The sequence below is a fragment of the Ambystoma mexicanum genome, chromosome 11 (assembly GCF_040938575.1).
Source record: "Ambystoma mexicanum isolate Mex_15411 chromosome 11, UKY_AmexF1_1, whole genome shotgun sequence".
NCBI lineage: Eukaryota > Metazoa > Chordata > Amphibia > Caudata > Ambystomatidae > Ambystoma > Ambystoma mexicanum.
The window spans coordinates 1,180,108,972-1,180,131,810 of NC_090934.1; the positions used below are offsets into that span (position 1 = coordinate 1,180,108,972).

The 22,839-nt window shown below is 42.1% G+C and overlaps 1 protein-coding gene across 8 annotated transcripts in view; it reads left to right on the forward strand.

Annotated features, from left to right (window-relative positions):
* CSK (C-terminal Src kinase) overlaps window positions 1-22,839 on the forward strand; it is a 914,950-nt gene that overhangs the window by 54,341 nt on the left and 837,770 nt on the right. For 4 of the 8 annotated variants that reach the window (XM_069624506.1, XM_069624499.1, XM_069624500.1 and 1 more), the window contains exon 2: window positions 3,626-3,716. The exons of the other annotated variants lie outside the window; for them this stretch is intronic. The gene's annotated coding sequence lies outside the window, so the exon portion shown is untranslated. The remainder of the gene's footprint in view (window positions 1-3,625; window positions 3,717-22,839) is intronic. 8 annotated transcript variants of the gene reach the window in all.

Below are 22,839 nucleotides of genomic sequence, written 5' to 3' on the forward strand. Positions count from 1 at the left end.
TTTATTGCATTTGGTTATACGCCCAAACCCTGGGGTATCACGTCATAGGTTACAAGATTTCTTGGGAAATTAGTCAATACATGTTAGCATAATAGGTGTAGGGTAGTTCCCTGCCGTGTATTGCATTGCATTATGTTCCATGTTTACAAATGTGGAGGTTACACATTTTTTCTTTGCTATTTTAAGTAACATTTAAACACCTATGATTGCAAACAGGGTTATTAAAATTTCCTCTGTAAATATATTGGGATTAAGTCCTTGGTCTAACTGATAAGAAACTGGTAGGTGTAACATCTGAAACTGGGCATATTCGCAGTGCAGTACACCAATTTGGACACTGGTGAGCAAAGTAGATTCAGTCAAACTTTTCTTGCAACTTTTTCACGCATTGGCTCGAAAGAAAACCGGAGGGTTATTGATGACATTTCATAAAGATGCATCAATTGATCAACCCACTATTAAGGGTGACGCTATGGATTTCCTGGGGAGGTGTGTGAAAATGGATACATTTATGGACCCAAATACTCGACAAGATAACTTTATTAATGACCTGTTGCTGGAGCAACGTTCTGCTTTTGCAGGACTGCCATCGTGCTTATGGGTAAGTGTAATGTAATATGGGACACATCTCTGGGCATATTGACACCAAGAAATCAACACTCGCAAGCTGCTCCCCAAAACAAAATTACAATCCAAAATTACAGAAATTGGCACTGAAGGACATGCATGAGCTCAAGACATATATTTACCTTTTGTCCCCCCTGTTCTTATTATGAAAACAAACTAAGTAAATCCAATATGATTACTGCGGTAGCAGTCCAGTTTTATTTCTTCATGGCTATGGAAAAATGGACAGAGAAACCGACAGAGTATCCTTGTCATGAAAATATGAATCGCTACATCTCTCCTCAAAGGTTTTAGAGGGGTTTACACAATAAGAATAATGCATGAATGCATAAAACAGTAAGATACGTTTAGTCAGGTCTATTTAACAATGGTTCCTAACGGAACATAGTATGACCTTGAGAGGCATGGCTTAGCAGAATCATGCAATGCCTGTACAATTCACCTGTGTCGACCCACGTGACACAATCTCTGCCTGAATCTGTGCTAACCAATCATGGCTTCTCATAGCTCTACAGTGGCATATTGCTAATCAGTACTGTTGTGGTGTTCTTCCCATTTCAGCTGCATGCATAACATATATAAAACACTGTGTTTGACCTATACACAAATAGGTTATGTATTTTTGTGCTAATGCTGTGGTCTTGTGTAAATAATGCTGCCATTGGTTGAAATAAGCAAACTGGATAATGTCCTAATGTTAATAACTTCAGCCTCCTTTACAATCTAAGATGTCCTAGTCATTTAGGGAACAATTTCTCAAAGATTCTGTAAGGGTTACTGAGCTGGCAAACCATATAGATGTCATGTTGCGATGTACAACACAGAAATATTAACATAAATGGTTACCAGGTCGGATAAGCCGATTTTAGAATATCTAACTTTTACCCTTGAATTGTAAACTACTGAATTAAAAAGCACCACGTATGCATATGGGATACATTTTCTAACTTGTATATTGGGGTTCTGGTGTTCCCTACACTTCAGCTTCACATACATAAATAAATGGACCCCTGAACCCCTCCCTGGCTAATCCCACCCAGCCTTTTTCTTTCCTCAAAATGGCCATTATGTAGTTTTATACATTTTCCTGGATCCCTACATATTGAGGCTTCCCTCCTGTATCGAAGATTGACATTCTGCACTAAATTTATTTTCATTTAATCCAATGGAAGATGATTGCTTGATTGCTTATAATGCTTCTATGAACGAATGGATTAGAGGTGGTGAGTTTTTCGTGTGATTGATTGCCCGTTCTATGCTATGCTACTACTAACGATTAAGTTGAATCTAACCTAAATATGTGTGTTCAGTTAAGAGGAGCTCCTACTTGCCCAAAATGATCCCACAGTTTAATCTGTTTTGCATTCTTGAGCAAGTGGATTTGTACAATCCTCAATTAAAATTCGAGCAAACCGCACAGTCATCGGGCTATACGTCATAGATTATTTTCTTTTTTTAAATGATATATTTTTAGAGAAAGCCAGTGAACTCAATTTAAACCTTCTGTGTCACTTGTACATTTTGAAATAACTTGTATCACACAGTCGCCATCTGTAAACTGTATAACGTATGTGCATAATTGTATATTCCAATGTCTGATATGCCTGTAACTGTAAATGTAATTAATGCTTCTGCATATGTACCCAAGAAACGTTCAATTGTCTGATATGCCTGTAACTGTAAATAATGAAATTAATGCTTCTGCAAATGTACCCAAGAAATGTGCCCAGTTGCCTCCGGGCTCGTTGCGCTATATAAAATACAATCTAATACAAAGAGTTTATGTATTACTTTTAACCCAAATTGGATGGATAAAGCGGAGTGCTAGCTAGCCTGCGTTGTTGTTAGGCACGTATTCAGAAGCCGGACCATTACTTGGGAGGCTCTGGCAAGGAATTTTGGTGGCATCAATCTGGGTCCCAAAATATGTACAACCTTACGGTCAAAATTGAGATGCTGTTTTTGCTGCTTTGTGAAAAGGGCAGTGACTACTTTACAAACTCTTTATATTAGTTTAAAATGAAAAATGTCTATTTTTCCGCTCACTGCAAATGTGATTTTTAACCAGGTATGGAGTGTGTGATGCCCACTGGCTAGATTTGTCATGACTGCCCTCCAAAGTCGGATTAGACAGATGTGTGCTATCTTTTGATAACCGTTTATTTCTGCTTTCCAAGTTGCTGGTAATGCATCGGCACGTTCAGCTGTTGTGTTATAAGAGCAGGATGTGAGATTTGCTAGCCTGCGGGGTGTCTGGAAACGCCCGTTTTGTGAAGCCACTGATAGATTTGGAATAGGTGTAGTTAGTAGACCTTTGGCCACTGACTGCCTTGGGAGGAAGCTGTGCTTCGAATCCTACAGTGGAACTCTTGCTTCAATCACAGTTAAATACAGTGAGCATTAATGTGGATATCAGATTGTTTCAAAAATTGATCATTCAGCCCAACAGTGGCTCACAGAGGAGGCATTACATACTCCTGTTATGAATTATCTACCATCATTTTGGTCGATGTGCACCTGTGACTAACATGGATGTCCAGAATCATAGTGGTCCTGTTTGTTGTAACCTAGAAGTCTAGAGGTGGGGTGGGTTCTGCTACAAATTTGGAGCTGGCGGATCTGTAGGATCCTATGAGCCAGAGTGTTCTGGGTTTCCTAAAACAGACACATATGGCTGTCCCTATTGAGGAAAACTGGTATTTAGCCCACTTCTATTTTGAAAATTGTAATCCCAGAAGGGGCACGCATAAACCAGGTAAATGCACTGCTACCTGACGATCTTGTGTATTCTTTTGCTGCACCTGTCCTTTCTCCTTCTCTACAAGTGGTGATTCTTCCAGGGGAGCTCAGAAGCTAATGCAAGAAAGTTACCAGTAAAGTACCTCATTCCATTTGGTCCAGTTTGCTGTTGGTTTGTGACCTGCACTGTCCACGCGTTTAATGGAAACCAAAAGGTGTTGATTCTTGTAAACCTAAAAACGGTGTCCTCTCGTTGCAGCTGGATGATCTGCAGCTCAACTTCTGCTCCAGTTGTTGGCTCCATTTTAGTGTCAGATTCTTACTGTGGCCATTGCCTATCCACCCATCAGGTTAGTTTGCTTTATTTTTTTGTGCGTCTTTTTCTGCACTTGAGTCTGAGGTTTTTACAACCTTGCCATTACTGTCAATGGAGAATCCTTTTGAAGTTCTAATATTTTGTGGTGGGAAGGATGATGATATTCACCCCTGTATTCCAATATAATGGTGTACTTGCCCTTTTTTACTATTTGAAATGAGACCACTACTCTCAACACATAAAAATAAAGTAGTGCCTGTATTCCTCTCTCTCTCTGCTATCTGCACTGCTCACGAGATGCTTTTAGACCAGTGACATGAACAGCATCTTCCACAAAGAGTACTTATGCTTATGCTGTAGTGTTCCTGGTAAGAAGACCATCTACGTTTTATTTTTTATGGATCCTTTAGTTTATGGGAATTGTAAGCCACAAAGAATGTTCGGATTACTAGAGAAATGTATATACACTTTTACTTGCCCAATAAATACGCCCACCAGGCACTGTGCTTTACTCCCACCTTCTCAACATGCGTAGTAAAATGATTTTGAGTCCCAGACAGGAAGTGCTCCCTTTCTCCCTCCCTTTTGCACGGCAAATGTAGTTTAACACCGACTTCTCACAGTGGCCAGGGCAAACATTTGAAGGGAATGGCCAGCATTTGTGCAAGCCTGCGGCTTCACATGCCGCGCCCCCAGCAAGGGCTTTACCATGCCCTATACTTGCACTTGCTATTTTCTTGGAATAATTAATGGCGTTTGTTGGGGAAGAGATTGTGGAGTAAGAAGGATGTGGCGGCCCACCAGTGTCTTATGCCTGAACGGCAACTCCTTTCCTCCTCTGCTGCTTGTGCCCGACTTGACACCCCCAAAACGAAACTAAATTTAATCTTCTCGAGTGTTCTGCTGGCGGGCTTTAGAGAGGCGCTATCCTTTAGAAGATGAAAGTGAATTAGCTGCAGCTTCGTGCTACTTGCTCTGCTATTCACAAGAGGGTCCAATTGCCAGTAGATGTATTGTCCGTGTGTGTCTCAGCAGTTCCTTTAAAACAAGGTTCCTCCTCTTGTTTGTTGTTTAGCAGTTTATTCTGCAAGAGGGGATTGGAGTTTTTCTTTCCTGGGCTGAATCTTTCTCTTAATTTACAAAATCAATTCGTTATTTGCTGCACAGTTATAAAGTAGTTCAAATAAGATCACTGTTAATTTAAGTAGTGTTGGAGTGAGTCACATCGCACACCTCTGCCATGCTTCTGCCTTTTACCTGTGGTTTGTCTTCGTGTTGGTTTCCCACCCCTTGCCAGAGCGGTTTTGCTAATTCTGCAAATTAGAAGTGGAAAGGAAGCTGCAAGAGTGTAGCTTCCTGAAGCGTTCTCAAAATAGTTTTCTGCACATTGAGGTTCACTTGAACGCAGCTTTCCATTCAACACCACAGTGCATTAGAATGGTGGCCTTTGTTCCCTGTTTATCTGACATGACATCATGCATGGGACCAGGTAAAAGGGGCATTGGTGACTATTGGTCTAATGGCAAGGATTGCACCAATAGTCACTGGTACCAACACTATTGCAACACTTATGGGCCTACCGCGCCAATGTCACGACATCCCTTCCCAGAATACTGCAATATACATTACTGTTTTGTTAGATGGTACTATTATCTATTTAGTGCATAGTGTGTATCAGCCCTCCAGTAAATGGGCTTGCAGACTAGATCGGATCCCCCTCCTTACTCTGCGAGGATATCTTGTTCCAGCTGCTACACTTGCCTCCAAGGTAGCTTAAGATATGTCTTCACTTGCCACTCATGCCTCTTACTCTCTACAGAGCCTGCAGGGACTCCTTCACTTCTTGTGTGGGGTGCGAGTGTTGAGCCAGCAAATCCAGTGCGTACTCTGGCTTTGATAGCTTGAATACACTCTTTTGAAGTGTGGCAGCGCATGTCTTCCAAGGGCATGGATACAGTAGAGTCTGCCCACATGAACATGCAGGGTTTGAAATTAAGATTCAATGAGCACAAGCTACTGCTGGTGAACCAGGAGCAAATACCCAGTGCACCGAGAATCTAACTTGCACATGAGATGCAAACTAACCTTTTGTCCATTGTGACTGTTTCATTATGTTTAAATGTGTACTAGACGTGTCCTGATTCTTCATAATGAGCGTTTTCAATTACTTAAAGTTAATGTAACGGATGCATGTTTGTAAGGCACCAATTGCTTGGGGAGCCAACATTAGCTCTTGGTAGCTGTTGGTTTCAATCTAACCAGGCGCTCCTTAGGCTAGAAACGGGAGCAAAATAGCTCCCAGCTCCCCTCAATTTCGAACCCTGCCAGGTTTATTTAGTCTTCAGCCAAAGTCTCCTCCAGATTGATGCCACCAGCTGGCTTACCAAGTCTTGAGACAAAGTGCAGCAGGGTTGTCCACCCCAGCTCTGAATTGTGGTGTGACCACATAGTGCTGTATTTAAGGCAACTGTGTTTAACTCCGTCCGTAAAATGGCTGGCCGAGCCAGTTGAAATCTGCACCATTGGCTTGGTTAGTAATCAAAATGATTGGTGGACACAAATGTCAAGATGGTAGTGTTAACACCCAATCAGGACAGCCATTGCTTTCCTCTCAATTTGAGAGTAACTTGGTTCTGTATGCATGTAGGTGTGCGACTGGCATGTGCTTTGGGAAGGTGCGCAGCTTGTTCGTCAATCTGGGCTAGGACAGGCCCCACATGCTCTCTCCAGTTCAGTGTTTTGACTAAAAAAGGACTTTGTGGTGCCTGCTGTCAGAGCATATTCGTAACCTCAAAAGCCAGTTGTCGCTCACCACAAGTCTATTGATCAGTCTTTTTGTTTGAGTGGTCTAAAAGTTCAGTAAGCGTGGCTAGTTCTGGTATGAAATGGCCACAGAAAGCCACCATAGCCGTGAGACTGCTGATCACAGATGTTGCAGAGCGTGGCAGGTACCCTGGTGTGTCCATCCCCTTGTTTTGTGGTTGGTGGATATACCCATAGCCTGGAAAAATATATATTCTCCAAAGAACTCGATCTTAGATTGATGAAAGGGACATTTCGCTTTGTTCAGGGTCAAGCAGCTTTCTCTCAATCTTTGAAAGAATGTTGACATTTAGAATACTTCTGCCGTGGAGGATACCCCAAAGCCTAAATGTTTGTAACGAAAAAGGCAATGATTTCACAAACACTCTGATGTCTCTTGAATTGTTGAGTAGAGACACCTGTTGGTACCCTGCAAAATACTATGGCACTTTGAAGGTCTGCAAGGATGTTGTCAACTGTTTGTTGGGTACCTCTTCCCTTCTAATGCCTTTTGTTTGGTAACCTCATGAAAACATCATTCAGTTGCTGGTCCTTCACTGCTACTAATGGTGGGGGTGCACAAAGTGTTGGGCTGACATTCTCCATTATACCTTCTTCCTGTAACTTGTCCTACTTTGGCTCCACTTTCTTAAGGTGTTGGAAGGGAATTCTTCTATGGCGTATCACTAGTGGCTGGACCAAAGGGCATATGTGGACAAAAACCTATGTGTTCTTTACTCTTCCAAAGCTAACAGATGCCCGTATTGGAACCTCAATTGAATATCTTCTTCGTATACTCGAAAAGGGAAGTGTACTTTTCTCTTGGCTTCAGCTACTCCTCAACTCAGCAAAGTGTCTCTTGCTTTGGTGGTCACAACGAATGTCATGGTCATATTTGACATGTGTGGTGAAGACAACTTGTAGTGGTAATGGCTCCATACGTAAATATCTTTACTTTTGGGCCAGTAGTCGAGGTTCAGTGTGAAATGTTTCACATTGATGTGACTCATGTTTATGGCTATCCATGTGTTGATGAGGTAAGCATTTCACTGACTGGATATGTATTTTGCACGCCTCTCCCCAAACAACCTTTCTCTTGGTTTGCCTCTGGTCCTTGCACACTTCCAGTTTTGACAGCTTCCAGTGCTTCTTTCATGTGGTTATCCCTCATGCTGTCAAATTGGTGGGATTTTACTGGCTCTGATATTCTGTAGAGGGAAATGCATGATTCCATTGGGCTCTTGTGTCAACGTTTTGTCAAGTGGTATCCGTTAAGGAGTATGCATTGACATCATCTTTGTTGATGAGCATGCAGATAAGGGCTAGACGATCAGGGCGGGCATGCCTCCTCTACGCTTCTAGGGATTCTTATACATTCCGTTTGGCCTGGTGTAGCTTGAATCATTCATAATCTGCATTAACCAGTGGTTTGACATATGCTTTTAAGGCATTCTTCCTGGCTGTATAGCACACATTACCAAGTGGCTTATTAACTACTTTACCTGCCTGGATTAGTAACATCAACCTTTTTGCTTCATCATTGGCCTCTTTCCTAGTGGTGAAGTATATTTCTAGGCGCGCTAGTTGCAATTCCCACCACAGACCAAAGGATGACAGGCTCCGCACACATCAAATTCCAGGATCTGAGCACTTGGAAAGGAGAACTTGAGATGAGATCTTTGGCTCATGCAGAGGTACCACCATGTGAGGATAGACGCAGCTCTTCATCCTCCTAATCGTACAGCATAATTGCAGTGAGTGGAAGCACCACTCTGTAGTCACAAAAATCCACATAATGCTAGCCCTTGTGTGGAACATGTAATGCCCAGGAGCAAGATCACCCCTCTTTCTTGTGGGAAAGGCTACTTATCCGTCACTTCATCCCTGGCTGCGCATCTAAAATATTTTTCTTGGCGCCAGGAATGGCGGTACCAGCATTGATGGGGGGTAAAGGTGGGAAGCGTTGTTGACCCACTCCTGCGGTGACTGAAGTGGCAGACCTAAAGTGGTGGCATGACCTGTGCATGTGCCGAGAGAGTGGCTGCATGGTGCGAGATCACCCGATCATAGCCATTTGTTGGTTCCCAAAGGCTGAGGCGCAGGTAAATAAACTCGGTACACCATGATTACTTCATTCAGTGGTCTGGCCTCATCTTGCTCGGGTGCGAGCTCCTTTTGTGCAACCCCAACATACCTATGGCATCTGAAACTAATGCCACATGTAATGGGTGTGTGACGTTAGTGTCCAAGATCCAGTGACATGAATAAGAGGATCTCTCCCCCCTGACTTGATGACGAGACGTTTCGAAAAAAAAAGTTTTACAATTGAAGGGTGGCAAACATAGAAGGCACACAAAAAGCTTACTTGTTTCCTTTGAGATCTGTATTGGGAAAAGATCCACAGCATGACTCATGTTAAAAACCATGTGGAGGGGGTGTGGCCAACTGCCGATCCATGTAGACGCATGGAGTTAGAGCCCCTGGGCTGCCCGCAACATAATTCTGATTTTAAATCCTTTTGCAGTGGTGGCCAGAGGCTGAAAATATGGTAATTGCATCCCAAGACAGGAGTAACTGTGCTGGTTGTGTGGTTTTTTTTTTTTTTTTTTTTTTTTTTTTGGGGGGCTGGCTGATCACGATGTAAGGACTGAAATTCGTCTGGTGCTTGGAAGGGCTGGGTGTCCTGCGACTGGAAAGGCTGTCTACTGGGGAAGGGATAGCAGCCAAGTCAATTGCCTGTGTGGAATAGTGAAGCGGGCTCCTGGAACAGGAGTTGGCGGCAGTCAGCGGAGACAGTGGTAGGGTGCTGGGCATGTGGCGTTGGAGACTGGAGACGGACCGCTAGCCGTGTGCTGGGAAAGTGGCTGTGGTCACTTTCCCGTGTGGAGCAGTGGAGTGGAAGACAGAAGCAAAAATTGTAGACAGGCATTGGAGGCAACAGGGGAGCAGTAAGTGAGTGGGGGCAGAGGCAAGGAGCTGCCCTCCAGGATCACACTGTGGAGTTTGAATAGGGCAGATAAGCAAAAGTGGGGAGGGCTGCCAGGAGGGTGGGTGCCAATTCAGAGCATATGTACGGATCCTCTGTGACACCAAGAGGTAGGTGCGGGCGCAGGGCACAATTTGGATACCTAGCGTGGTTGGAGGTGACAAAGCTTGGTGTATGGGAGCACGCTCATTCTAGGAGGAGAGATTGGAGGACGAGGAATAGAGCGGATTACTCATGGTTCCTGGACTGCAGGCTCTTTTGGACTTGGAGACTGGAGTGAAGTGCTGGAGCGAAATAGAACACAAAATGGTCAAGGGTTAACAAAAAATTGAGAAGTATGTGGACCCCAGGCTGAAATGAGCCAAAAGCAGTGAGGTTGCGGGTGAGGAAGGCTGCATTGTTTCGGGAACGGGAGGAGGAGCCACTTTGGGTAACTTGATGGAAGCAATCCATGCGACCACAGTGTCACTAGAACGGAGCATGAAGGACGTTGGTGTGGCAGTGTCCCTGTTGAGTGGATTTACACAAGGTGTGTGAAAGGGTGATGGAGGTGGAGCAGAGAGTGAGCACAGTGAAGAATGACTTGCAACTCAAAAGTCAGGTAAAGGGCCTCAGAAGGGGGGCCACCAGACTTTTGGAAACTAAGGCGGAAGATGCTGAAGGTTGTCGTCCCGACGTTGTAATATACGACTGGTGGGGGTCCTGCAGAGAGAGGAGGGGCCCCAGTGTTGAGTTATTTGTGGAGAATTTGATTTTGGAGATGCTGCAATTGAAGGACCTGTCACAATTCTTCACGGTTGGGAGGGCACACAAGTTGCCTGGGAGGACAACACCTCCAGGTCGTTCATCACGAGTTATAGTGGCCAAGATATCGAATTTGTGGGACAGAGACGTTATTCTGCAGGACGCCCGGAAAGTTGGTCATTATGATGTGGGCAGTATGTGGTTAGGGATCCTCCCGGAATTTACTTTGGAGGTTCAAAGGCAGTGCCTGTCTTCTGATGTAGGAAGGAGGTGTCTGGTCTGGCTTGCCCAAATCCGCCAGAGCTGCTGATCCTACAGACCCTCTCCACACTCAACCCTTGATTCTACAGCTGAGTTGGCAATCCCAGGGAAGGGAAAGGGGTAGCAGATAAAATAATAAACTACAGACACTCTTCACTCCAGGACGCTTGGAATGAAACCTGCAGTGGGAATAGAACAAGTCAGAATTAGCTGCACAAGTCACTTAAACTATCTCTTTCAATATTTACTTTCTTTTATAATTACTCACTGTTTACCTGTTTTGCCTCTGCTTGAAGCTTAGATACTTTTCTTAAGAGAAACTGCTGTCCTCTTGCTTGCCAAAAAGAACTTTGAATTTCAAAATGTTCACTTCTATATATATTCCTGAACTAACTATCCCTAACTACTCTATCTTTTTAAAACCTTAACTTGTCTTTAAAAGGAAATAAATCATTCATCTTTGTCTTTTTCTTATTCCTTTTCCTTCTTGATTAATCTTAGAGTAGACCTTTATTCCAGACTTAGTTTAATTTCCCTAGATGAAAACTTGTCCTTTCATGCTTTCCATTAAAAGGAAATAAAACACTCTGACGAAGAAGACTACACTGTAATCCTCATTGTATTCTCTCGTAGTTCCCTTTTTGCTCTTTTGCGCATGAGCGGTAAGTCTCTGCCTAGTCCTCTCCGAACTGAGCTGACGGGGCTGGATGCTTCTTGTATAAACACGCATGCGTGATACTTTCGCTTTCTCCTCACAGAAGTTTTCCTTTCCGCTCGTCAGAACAGCACTGCTTTGCGCTGGATGGGGCGCGGCTTGTGACCAAGGGGGATCGACGTGTAGCCTGTGAGCTCGCCTGATGGAGCTTAACAAGTACATTAATTATGGCCATAATGTGCTAATTTTGACTTTATTTCTGCCTCCCACTCATTTACTTGGCTGGGGCACCTCCCGGTACCATTTTTCTCTCCCTCTGTGTGCTTTCAATGTGTCTGCACTTCAACCCGTGTCTAAGGCGGCGGTGACAGCTTGAGGGCCTGACAGCTGAGAGAAACCCATAATGGAGTACGGCAGCTGGATTGGTTGCCAGACTGAACTCTGAGCTCCTTTGCTGTATTTTACTTTGTTAGTGACCGCCTTGCTTGCCCTCAGCACTTGACTCAGCTGCCCCACAGAATCCCCTGAGGGAACCCGCAGCGTGAGGCATTACAAGAGTTCATGGTTGCTTTTACTTGCTTTGGCCTGCCCACCACTGAGACCCAGTTACCTATACTGGTACTACCTATTGGAATGTATTTTCTTGATACTTATTTTTTCTGCTCTTGCCTAGTTAAAGTGTAATTAGATTTTCCACGACGCCAGATATGGCGGACCACAATTATTCCAGTTCCTCAATGGATCTCACTTCTATCGAAAAAGGTATGGAGAACATTTTAATTGAGCTCTCCACTATTCAGTCATCCTTATCAGTTTTAGACTCCAGATCCTTAACTCTATAGAATGACTTTAATGGTTTCAAAAATGAAATTAAAACCATCAATTCAAGATTAATTGAAGTTGAGGAGCGTGTGTCTTTTACTGAAGATAGAATGGAGGGTCTCGAGCATATGCAGCATAAACATCTCCATTTAGATTCGGAAATGTCCAATTTAGAAGATAGAAATAGGACAGATAATATCAGATTTTATGGCGTGCCAGAATATTCAGAGCTGAAGGACCCCATTCTTGACAGAGTGGCTTCCTAAACCTTTCAATATCCCGTTCCCTCCCCTCTCGAATTTCAAAAGGCATGCAGAAATAAACCATGTTTTACCAGCAACAGCTTATCCCCAAGACCGCTCATTGCCTGTTTGCTGCGTTATCAAGCACGACAAATACTCTAGCAGCCAAAAAACAATCTCTAACCTTCCAAGGAAATTAAATGTTTATCCCTCCAGATTTCTCAAAAACCACCCAGGATAAAAGAAAAAGAAATTTGGACATGAGACCAGCTTTGAAGACTCTGGACATTATGGCCTACTGGAACCCACAGAAAAGCTTATCACACCACCTCATGTCATCACCAAAGAGTACTCGGAACCTGATGAGTTATATGCTCTGATTAAATCTCTTCAATCTTCCGATATGGACACTTCATCCTGCGTGGCGTCTTCATCAACAACAGACCCTGGTCTGCAACAACCACTTCATTTTCCCAATTTATCCACTCGTAATAAGTTCGAATTTGGTAACACACATCATTCTAGGAGTAGATCTGATCATAATCGTCCTTTTAAATTCTTTCAATAGCCCGGACAAACATCGAGACAAATCCAGATCTCCTATCAAGCTAATTGATCCAAAGGGGGTGGCCCCAGTCAGTTAGTTACTTCTTTTGTGTAACAGCATTTGTAAATTGTTCATTCATAGGTGTTGCAAACACTATTTCATCATTATGGACAACTTTGCTAATCTTCTTACCTATCCAGCTCCGTTTGGCTGGTAGATCTACAGTGGACCATCTTGTTCTTGCCTATGGCAGCTCCTAATGGTTATCTAATTTTATCTTTGGTCATAATATTTTCTTATTGTTCATATCCTACTTCTTCATTCAATAAGGATTTCTACGGTTCTTACCTTTTTCTTGTTGTGTTCCCTCCCCTTTTGTATTTTTCCTACCCTCTAATTTAACGCATCATACTCTTAACTAAAACCATCCATTCTTGGTGTGGTGTCTTTCCTAGCACAAATGGTATTGCAACTACTTTATGTAACACAATGTACAGATTGGTTTATGGTTTAGGGTTTAGGAAGCTTCATTGTCTATCATGATTCCAAGAATATATCGCAATGAGTAGTAAAGGTATGCCATAGAATGTCAAAGCCTTAAATAATCCTATAAAGAGACTATGAATTCTGAACCATATGGGAAAAGTAAAGCTGATGTCGCATGTATTCAAGAAACTAATTTGGATTCGGTTGAAGAAAATACCAAACTAGTTTTATTGTGGGATAAACATGCATTTTTTGCGCCAGCGATTGGGGAGGCGGGGGGAAGAGGGAGTGAGTATACTTATTCACAAAAGAACCTTGTTTCAATTAATAAGTGAACAACATAACCCTTCTGGTCGCTGGTCGATTATTGGAGCTAATATTAATAATTTGACAGTTACTATTGTTAACATTGATGGTCCTACCTCCCCTGAACCTTAAACAAAAAAAGAGGCCCCAACGCTAATATGTCTATTAGCCTGGAGGCCTGTTCTTTTTTGTTTAAGGTTCACACATGTCTGACCCTAATTTTATAAATTCTAAATCACATAAACAGTTTATTAATTTCATAGATGATCTCATCCTAATTGATACTTGGCGCTTTTTCACCCTGATTTGACAGAATTCCCTTTTTATCTCCCCCTACATAAAACCTTGTCTAGACTTGATCATATATTCATTAACTCATCACTTGCTTCTAAAATTCTGCATTCAGAAATTGGCCTTATTATTATATATGATCCTGCACAAGTTCATTGTTATTGAATGGGAACCCCAACTTAATTATTCTTCTTGCTGGAGGTTCAATTCTTACTTTATTCAGCAGATTATTGATTTCTGTACCAAATTTTTCATTTATGATTATCCAATTGACACCTCTGTCCATAATAACTGGGACTCATTTAAAGATACCCTACAAGGTTACATTATAAAATTATTTTGGCTTTAGAAAGAAACAAAATAAGCTGTCTCAAGACTTACTGAACTCAATTAAGCAACTTGAATCCTCATATTTTAATCAACCCACTGATGCTACCTTTAAATCTGTCCCTTCAAAACGTATTGAATTTAAAAAATACAATACAAATAATTCTCTGTTAACAAAAGCTAGGTTTTATGGCGGGCTTGGTAAGTTATTAGCTTCTTATCTCAAAAAAAAAGGAAAAAACTATTATATTTATTACCAATAAACAAGCTACTAACAAGTCTGCAACAAATTAATAATTCTTTTTTGAATTTTACTCTCCACTCTATTCTTCTGATGGGACTATTCATAATGACAATATACTCGACTTTCTACAGAATAACAAGAAAATTACTGATAATCCGGTTGATCTCTCCTTTTTAGATGCTCTATTTATTTACAAGAAATTCAAAAATCTATTCATGATCTTAACACTGGTAAAGCTCCTGGGACTGATGGCTTCCCTGGGCCCGATGGCTCCCCTATTGATGTCTACCGTGAATTTTCAGCTATTCTTTCTCCTAAACTCCTTGAGTTATTTAACCACTTTTAAAATCTTGGTCAAAGCATAGGCACCTTTTGGAGAAGCTCTATTAATCTTATTCCCTAAACCCAACAGAGACCCTTCTTTTGTTAAAAATCACAGCCCATTTCTCGTATATATTCTGAATCTAAGATTCTTGCCAAACTTATTGCTAACAGACTAGAAGCCATAATGCTTAAACTTGTTAATGTGAAACAATCTGGCTTTATTAGAGGTAGATATGCTTTTTGTAATACTAGACTTCTTTTTAATGTTCTTTCTCATGCACAAAAATCTTCAAACCCTCTTATCCTTCTCACACTTGATGCGAGAAATCTTTCGATCGAGTCTCTTGGCCCTTTATGTTTCAATCTTTATCATGGCATGGATTTAGGCCTACGTTCTCTAGATTCAAAGCACTTCTTTATTCTTCACCATCTACCAGACCTTTTATAAAACCTTTTCTCAATCGTTTCCCATATCTCGCGGGACTAGGCAAGGATGTCCTTCATCCCCATTACTATTTATCCTAGCTCTAGAACCCTTCCTTCAAAGCATTACGTTTGATGGCAATATCAAGGGAATTACTATAAAAGACATCTCTATCAAATTTTCTGCCTATGCGGATGACATTCTTCTTTATTCATCTGAACCATCCTTCTCTATCCCAGCGCTTATGGCTTGTATTGATCCATTTTCTAGAGTCTCTGGCTACAAACTAAATGTTGATAAATTGGAAATGTTGCCATTAACCAACTCTTGCATAAGGTCTAATATTCCCTGATATGAAATTAAGTGGTGCCTATAATCTATTAAATATCTGGGCATCCCCATAGCTAAAGATGATAATACTTCTACCCTAACTTTAAACCAAAATATAATTTTAGAAAAAATAAATGATTATATCAATAATTGATCTCCTCTATTTTTGTCCTGGTGGGGTCATCTAGACTCCATCAAAATGACACTTGGACCTATTATGCTTTATTATCTTTCTATGATTCCATTATTGCTTTCAGCTACCCTTTTAAAGAAAATGGATAATCTTTTAACTTTCTTTGGAATAATAAAACTCCCAAAATTGCTTTTAATAAATCAAAATAAATAAAAATAATGGGGGGGGGTTAAATTCCCAAATTTTCCCAAATAACAGAGATATCCTTTTTAATATGACAAATCCAATTCACCAAACCTAATTTGACAGATGCCCCTACCTGGTTCAAATTAGACTCTACACGCATAGCCCCTCTCTGTCTCGTTTCCTTCAGCCATCTTCATGGCCTGGTATAAAAAAAAAACGGTATCTGGCCATTGCATCGAATCCATAGCATCGACAAACCAATGAATCTATAAAAAATTACCTTCCAAAAACATGCATTCAATAAATTTTTTTCAATGCTAAGGCTTTATTTTATTTTAATGGTTTTTAAAGGGTAAAAAAAGAGGGTTGGGGCATTAAAAAAAGTACATTAAAAATGCATTCTATGCACTTTTTTTCGATGGATTGGTTTGTCGATGCTATGGATGTCGAAGGAATGACTAGGAACCAAAAAAACTCCCTTTTTTTACATTCCTTCAAAAATGCTTGGAATAGCCCATCATCTTGCTCGTCCATTGGTCAAGATGACTCCAATGCCTTCTTATGGTTCAACAAATGCTTCCCGTTCACACCTAAACATGATGTGCTGCAAAGATGGTATTCTGCTGGAACTTGTTGCACACCTTTCTGAATAATTTGCCTATACCTTTCCCCAAGTATGTGCTCGTTTCAAGACTTGTACCACTTTGAACTTAATTATAAAAGCTATTCTTTCTTATTGCCAAATCACCGCTTCTAAATATATAGAATTAATACTACATTCTCCTTCCACTAAAGCTTCTAAATTTTAACCAACCCAAACAAAGTAACTGTCCCCCCTCTGAAACTACTACACAGTGGGAATTAGATTGGGATCTGCAAATTCCGCCAGATACTTGGGTAAAGATATGGCAACAATGTTTTTCCACTTCTGTTGCTGCTAACATAACACAATCGCACTATTTCATTCTATATAGGGCTTACCTAACACCACTCAGGATATCAGACATTTCCAATACTATCCCAAATGTATGCTGGTCTTGTCAATCCACATTCGCGGATTTCATTCATACTATAGTCAAGTGCAAATTTGTCTTATCCTTTTGGGAAAAAATGTGAAACTGTTTACAAAATGTTTTTATTTCAAGAACCATTAACATTATCCAATTTAATGATTTGGTGGTTTAGTGAATCCTTTTATGACTTCTATCACTTCATCAGATTTGTTGAACTTTTTTGTTTATATTGCCTTCCATCTTATTGCTTCAAACTGGAAAGGTTCGCAAACACTGACATACAATCTTTGGTGGAATTCCATTTGTTCTTTCCATAGAATTGAAAAAAATGTAAGCTTTCTCTTGTAAAAATCAGCCCAAATGTAATGCCAAATGGAATATCTTTACATCGTACTCCATGTAAAATACTAATCTTACTTCGAATTGCGCTAGCCCCCTACCCATCTTCTTTCCTTTTTTGTATCTAAGTTTGCCTTGTTCGTCGCCCCTGTCACTTATACCACCTTGCTAATATTTTCAATCTTATAAACATTAGTTTGAAATATAATAATTGGTTTAACTACAATGTATTTTATCAACATTTTTTTTCCTGTATTGTATTAACTTTTTATGAATGTTTCTATGTAACCAACTAATTTATTCTTTAATCAATTGTAATGTTTAGATTTATCAATACAAATGATTTAACATAAAAAAACTGCTTCGCGCAATACGGCTGAAATTGACAAGAGTCTCACTAACCTGCGACCTTACTGTGCCTTCCTTTCTGCTCATCAGGATGCAATGCTTAGCGTCCAGCTGTTGGCTGTTGAAGGAAGGATTCTCGAATGCGATGCCTCGCGCACATTCCTCTAACACATTGTAATGCTTCTGCAGATGAGCGTCTTATTTTAGTACTTGACGAAATAAACTTTACATTTGGAAATTCTTAGTTTCACACTGCTGCTGACCTGAGCAACTTCTAAACAAGTATTGGTTAACCATTTACAGTTCTGCTTTTCTAAGTGACAGTTCCAACATTTAAACCAGCACAGTCCCACTAACTGCTGCGCTCCCACCTGAGAATTCAGAGTTTCCTAGGTGATTCTTACTGCCAAAATCTTCTTTCTTCTGAAGATCTTCAACTGGTTACTAAATTGGGTCTAGATTAGGGTGCTTTAACAAAACATGACTTGTTATAAATTACTTGGGAGGAAAGGCAGTTGGAAATTTCACAATACATTACATTGTTTGCTTCACCAATCGGCGCAGGTCACTGCTGCTCCATATTGGCTTGGGCATCCTGCATTGACTTTAGTTAAGGAAAATGGAAGAAATTAACTAAGCACAGCCTCCACCTGTAAATTCCCACTGCTAATAGCCTTGGTGGAACATCTTCCTATCCTATGAACCACTATTGGCTACCCCCAGGACCTGACAGGAGGCGCCTCAAGGAACTGACCATTAAGTACATGATATTCTTTCCGGCGGTTCTATGTTCATTTTTCGCCAGTCATTTTTTTTTCAATGGGTTTTTTTCTCTAAATATTTTTGGGGGGAAAAACCCCATTTAAATGTATTTTCTTTTTGGATGTTTTTCCGACCTTCCCCTATTAACATAACCCTTTTCCTGGCCCCCCACCCCTTATATAGCCTTCCCCAAACCCCTTGGGTTTGGCAAAGTTGAAGGTTGTGGCAGGTGGAAAATCTCTATTCGTATCACTGAGGGAAGCATGGAACTGGTTGGAATCAACAGCACAGCCCCCAGATTGGAGAGAAGCAGGTATGGAGGGCACTCTACAACCGTGAGACTGATTTTGGACTTTTGAATGGGCTGGTTCAGTTCTACCTAATGATCGCTTGGAATGGGAGTTTGTGAGGACTGTGAAGGGCAGTAGTGACAGGATGAGACCACAGTGGGAGGGGCGAGATGTTGTTGGTCTGGCTCTGGGGCCCTTGATCATATTTTCATGAGAGAGACCTGGGGAGTGGAAGATGTGACAGCAGGGACAGACTAATTCTAGCTGAGGAATGAAGGGGGTGGGCTTGGTCTGGGTGGGGAATTGTGGCAGTTTGAAAAAGGGGGAATTGGGTGGGTGGGGATGGAATGGAGGTGGTCGGGGGGGGTGGGAGAGTTGGACATTTAGAGGGTTTATTCTTGGATCATCAACTTTGGATGGAATCTGGGATGGTATCAGTTATTCAAGTGGTGGTTAAGGACATGTCTGCTATGCATAGCAGTGAGGCGTTGAAGCAGGAGTGAAGTGTGGGGTATTGGTATGGGGCATTGTGCTCTTTACTACTGCATATCATGGGTAGTGATCATCTAAAGATCGGAACATGGAATGCCTGTGGTTTGGGCAAAAGAATGAAATGCCTACGAGTGGGAGTTCTTTAAAGACGGAATGGAATTCAACTAGCAATGCTTCAGGAAACACGCATGCTGACTAAGGACTTCATTATTGGAGGAAGAAGTGGGGAGAAAAGATAGTGGGGACGGCATACTCTTTGGATGCTAAGGAGATTTGATTTGGGTAGCTTCTGGGGGTTCGTATACAGGTGGATAGAGTTGTCACTGATGAGGTTGGGAAGACTATTGTGTTGCTTGGGACACTGAAAGGAAGGGATCTCTGTGTGGTTAACTTGTATGCTCCTAATGTTGATGAGGATTATTTTCCTTCTGTGTAGAACTTGGTGGTGGGCTGTAAGGAGGAATTATTTATTTGAGGGGATTTTAATGGTCTCCTATATCCAGATTTAGATAGTATGGGGAAATCGGTTTCTTCTAATAGACGTTGGCATCATTGCAGAGGGTTATTAAGAATTTGGATCTAGTGGAGTTGTTGTGGATAGAGTCACATGGCCAGTAGAGGGGATATTCATATTTTCTGGAAAATGATATGATATGGCATGGCATTTATAACACGCCCATACACAAGTGGTGGAGAGATTGCAGACCTGAGATGCACTGGCCTTAATTTCCCATCAAAAGGTGCAGGAATCATTATCTAAGATCGATGAGAGCAGATATGATGTGAGGATTCATTGGGAGGGAGACCAGGCGGGTGCTTACTCGCCTCGTTGATACGGCGAGAGCAACCTACATTTATAATCGCACATGTTTTTGATGAGTCTGGAGACTTGATATACTCCCGATCAAGGCATTAATGAGGCATTTAAAAATGCCTTGATCGTTTATACGCTGGTGAGGGCGCATTTTCTGGGGAAGATGCTTCGTTATTGGACCAGGTACAGATGACTGTCTTAACTGATGATCTGCGGGAGGGGATGGAGGAGCCCATTTGAAGAGGTGGATATACATATGGTAATTGTAATGGGTTATTTATAACGTGCTTGATACCCAGAGGTTTCTAAGCGCAGACCCGGGTATCGAACCTGTGTTGCTCCACGTTGTCCTGCTTCCAAGACGAGCACGTTGTCCCTGAGCGATCCTCCCGACATATAGGTCTTAAGTCAATGCATAAAAGCATGTCTCTTGGTAGTGATGGATACCCTGTGGAATTTTATTGCACATATGCTGACTTGCTTGTCCCTCAATTTAAAAAAAAGGTATATGACCGTACTTTTGAATCTGGCATTGCAGTCATCACCGTTTTGTTGAAAGGGAAGAAGAACCCATTTAGATGTGACTTTTTATCATCCCATCTTGTTACTTAATGTGGATGTGACAATACTTGCAGAAATATTGGCTACTCTCCTGTCCAGGGTGGCACCAGTATTGGCACATCCGGATCAATGCAGATCTAACACCGTAATGAATTTGTCGCCTCCTTCACGTAATGGATCAGGTCCGGGATTCACAAGGCGAACTGGCGACGGCAACTTTCGATGCGATGAAGGCTTTCGATTCTCTGGAATGGTGATGGCTGTTTAAAGTTCTGTGCGCTCTGGGATAATATTTGCCGGTGGCTACAGTTATTATATAACAAACTGGTGGCGAGGGTTAAAACGATGACTGGGTTTCACCACAGTGGACATTAGGGAGTGGGACACAACCGAGATGTCCGGTATTCCTCTTCCTGTTTAGACAGATAAACAAGTGGGGGCAAGTAACCTGTGGGGGCAAGGAGGACTGGAAGGGAGAGGGACCAAACACAGGCTGACAGGTCAGCGACCTGTGACTCCGGGGAAGCACAACACCTCTCCCTCTCCCCTCCCACAGACACATGGTGCCACGCAGGATGAGGGACACAACAGGGTGCTTCAACACAATACAAGGTGTCGAGCACTAAAATCAGGGAAACGGGTAAACGCCAAGGTAGGGAACAAAGAGCAAAATGCTGTCAGCGCCAGCCGGCCGGCAGCGTGGCAGTGCCCCCACACAAACAGACATAGCCTAGGGCTATTCTCGGGCAATATAAGGAGCTACCCAAGCAGCATAAAATTACAATCTATTTGGTACTCTGCACCGAGCACCAAACAAGTAGTCTGCGTACAGGGGTGTCGTGCACATAAATAAATACATAAATAAAATAGGCTTGCAAACTCCACGGTGCACATGTTTTTTAAAAATGTTATAAGCACAACAAGGGAGAACATTGATACTTGTTGAGAACTACTTTACCTTTCATAGTAAAGATCAAGGACATAGAAAACATTTTCCATAAACTCGCTGGCACATGCTGACCAAGGGGTGCATTTCTTGGAAAACACAGACTACCCACAGCACAGAATCGTGTTTAAAATCAGAAGAAATCCAGAAAGACACAGTATTTTACATATTGCAAAACTTGGAAATGGCAGCCGGGAAAAAGAAATGGCAGCCAAGAAAAAGTCAAAACTCATGGACTGGGCTGATGAAGCGGAGCTAATACACGGCTGGGCATGGGTAAGGAAGCGTCTAAGCAGCATTTCAGATGAAGAGGCCATCACTGTACTCTAGGAAGCAGGGGCACCACCAAAGTCAAGGGGAGCAAAACGTACACAGCAAAGAAGCAGACGGCACCAAGGAAGAATAACAATCCAGGTAAAAAGAAAGCTTTTACGACTGAAATGTCGGGTGAATTTGCTAACGAGTATTTGGTACAGTAAGAATCCGTGGTAAATGCCAAATTTGACAGATTGGAAAAAATGATGACAGATTTGGGGGAAAACGGCTACAAACCACAGGAGCAGTGGTACCAATGGAGCAAGGGGCCAATGGGAAAGGGCTGCTAAGGGCATGGGTAAGCCCCAATCCCACCCAGAGCCAGATGGAGACGGCAGGGCCCAGCAATATAGGGCCCTTGACAATAAACCCAGGGATAGAAGGGGGAGTGCCAGCACCTGACAACAGTAGCATGGGCAGTGCAGCAGCACCACCACAAGACCAGAGTGCAGTGGTCACAAACACGCATCTAGTAGAGAAACTGCAAGCAATAGAGAGTGATATTTTAAATGGGTTAAAGAGATCCTTGGCATGGAACATTGAGCAAGTGGTCAAAGAAACAATTTGGAAAAGGGGATGTATGGAAATGTTTTCATTACTCGAAGCACAACGAAAAGGATAGGATGCTTTTAGGGGTCCCAAAAAAGATTTCCGGGAAAAATCCTAGCAAGAAAGGCTCAGGTGCAGCACAATTGGAATAATTGGTTGAAGGCATTCACTATAATGGTGGCAGTAATCTTGGAAAAAACACCAAATGAAGGGGGAAAAATTAATTGCTTATATAGACAAAATCAGAGAAGTCCAAGAGGCCTTTGGGGGGATGCATGGCTCACCTATGAGGAAACATTTAGGAGAGCCATGTCTGAACGCTCTGAGATAGAATGGGACAAGGTCCAGAATGATTTGTATGTGCTGCAGGGAAAGGCACCATGTTGCGGGGAAAAGAGCTTGGCACAGGTAAAGGCAGCACAGATAAGCAACAATAAAAGCAGCGGGCCAGAGAATCAAAACCTGGGTGAATAGCCCTTTCAGAAAAAGCAGCCACAGGGGGGGAGGGGCTAGGTCCAATACCCGCAGCCAAAGCTCCAGCAAACCACAAAACACCAACAGGAATAACATTATTTGCTGGAAATTCGAGAAGGGGTGCTGCGCATGGGGCAGGGAGTG